Source organism: Etheostoma cragini, unplaced genomic scaffold, assembly GCF_013103735.1.
Source record: "Etheostoma cragini isolate CJK2018 unplaced genomic scaffold, CSU_Ecrag_1.0 ScbMSFa_3963, whole genome shotgun sequence".
NCBI classification, from domain to species: Eukaryota; Metazoa; Chordata; class Actinopteri; order Perciformes; family Percidae; genus Etheostoma; species Etheostoma cragini.
The window spans coordinates 1-2001 of NW_023268286.1; the positions used below are offsets into that span (position 1 = coordinate 1).

General features: G+C 53.9%; 1 long non-coding RNA gene across 1 annotated transcript; it reads left to right on the forward strand.

Moving 5' to 3' along the window:
• The first annotated feature begins 2 nt into the window (after positions 1–2).
• Positions 3–1600, forward strand: LOC117940993. Its single transcript, XR_004655845.1, has 5 exons — positions 3–118; positions 339–481; positions 1040–1092; positions 1312–1357; positions 1442–1600. It is a non-coding gene; the product is annotated as an uncharacterized LOC117940993 (long non-coding RNA).
• Positions 1601–2001: the final 401 nt, after the last annotated feature.

Here is a 2001-nt window from a genome sequence, read left to right on the forward strand (position 1 = left end):
TCTCTAACCTGTCTGTCTCTCTAACCTACCTGTCTGTCTGTGTCTGTCTCTCTAACCTACCTGTCTGTCTGTGTGTCTGGTAGGTCTCAGGTGGCGGCAGCAATTCTTACAGTTGGAGGTCAGTTAACCAGAAAAACTCAGACGACTCGGACTCAAACCAATCAGACGACTCGGACTTGAACCAATCGGACGACTCGGACCAATCGGACGACTCGGACTCGAACCAATCAGACGACTCGGACCAACTAGACCTCTATTGTTCCCCCCTCTCGTTCCCCCTGCTCTGGAGCTTCCATGTGTCACTGGTTATGAGGCTGTGCTGTGATTGGTGGTTTCAGACTACGAGCTGCAGGTCAGCCTATCGGAGGCTCTGTGTCGTCTGACGCCCAGGAAGCAGCGAGAGCACAGAGCCAATCAGTGGTTCTCCTCCCGTGACATCAGCAGAGCCTTCTGTGACATCAGAGATGGAGACTTTGAGGTGGTGAGTGTCTGCCTGAACGCCTGTCTGCCTGAACGCCTGTCTGCCTGAACGCCTGTCTGCCTGAACGCCTGTCTGCCTGAACGCCTGTCTGCCTGAACGCCTGTCTGCCTGAACGCCTGTCTGCCTGAACGCCTGTCTGCCTGAACGGCTGTCTGCCTGAACGGCTGTCAGCCTGTACGCCATTCTGTCTGCCTGTACGCCATTCTGTCTGCCTGTACGCCTGTCTGTCTGTCTGTACGCCTGTCTGTCTGCCTGTACGCCTGTCTGTCTGCCTGTACGCCTGTCTGTCTGCCTGAACGCCTGTCTGTCTGCCTGTACGCCTGCCTGTCTGCCTGTACGCCTGCCTGTCTGTCTGTACGCCTGCCTGTCTGTATGTACGCCTGCCTGTCTGTCTGTACGCCTGCCTGTCTGAACGCCTGTCTGCCTGAACGCCTGTCTGTCTGTCTGAACGCCTGCCTGTCTTTCTGTACGCCTGTCTGCCTGTCTATCTGAACGCCTGCCTGTCTTTCTGTACGCCTGTCTGCCTGTCTATCTGAACGCTTGTCTGTCTCTCTCCAGGACTGTCGGCGTTTCCTGAACTTTGTTAACCGTTACCATGGTGACCAGAGGAGGTAATTACGGAAAAAAAAATCTACTGAATCTGTAAAAACTCTTAATTAATAATTTAATTAATGTCTGCCTGCCTGCCTGTCTGCCTGTCTGTCTGCCCGTCTGTCTGCCTGCCCGTCTGTCTGTCTGTCTGCCCGTCTGTCTGCCTGCCTGGCTGGCTGGCTGTCTGCCTGTCTGCCTGGCTGGCTGGCTGGCTGGCTGTCTGTCTGTCTGTCTCTTAGAGTCTACACCTTCCCATGTGTCAGAGCGTTCCTTGATTCCACCGAGGTAAACGTTTAGACCTAACATCCTACCTAGCAACCATACCTCCTGTTACCATGGTAACCACCTGTTGACTCTGTTGTGCTGCAGCTGTTTCGTCCCAAGGACGAGAAACTGGACGAGTTCTGGATCGACTTCAACGTCGGCTCAGGATGCGTCAGCTTCTTCGTAGATGAGCCTCAGGTACCTGTCTCTCTGTCTGAGGCTGAAACACCTGTCTCTCTCTCTCTCTCTGAGGCTGAAACACCTGTGTCTCTCTCTCTCTCTCTCTCTGAGGCTGAAACACCTGTCTCTCTCTCTTTCTGAGGCTGAAACACCTGTCTCTCTTGCTCTCTCTCTGAGGCTGAAACACCTGTCTCTCTCTGTCTGAGGCTGAAACACCTCTCTCTCTCTGTCTGAGGCTGAAACACCTGTCTGTCTCTCTCTGTCTGAGGCTGAAACACCTGTCTCTCTCGCTCTCTCTCTGAGGCTGAAACACCTGTCTCTCTCTTTCTGAGGCTGAAACACCTGTCTCTCTCGCTCTCTCTCTGAGGCTGAAACACCTCTCTCTCTCTCTCTGTCTGATGCTGAAACACCTGTCTCTCTCGCTCTCTCTCTGAGGCTGAAACACCTGTCTCTCTCTCTCTGTCTGAGGCTGAAACACCTGTCTC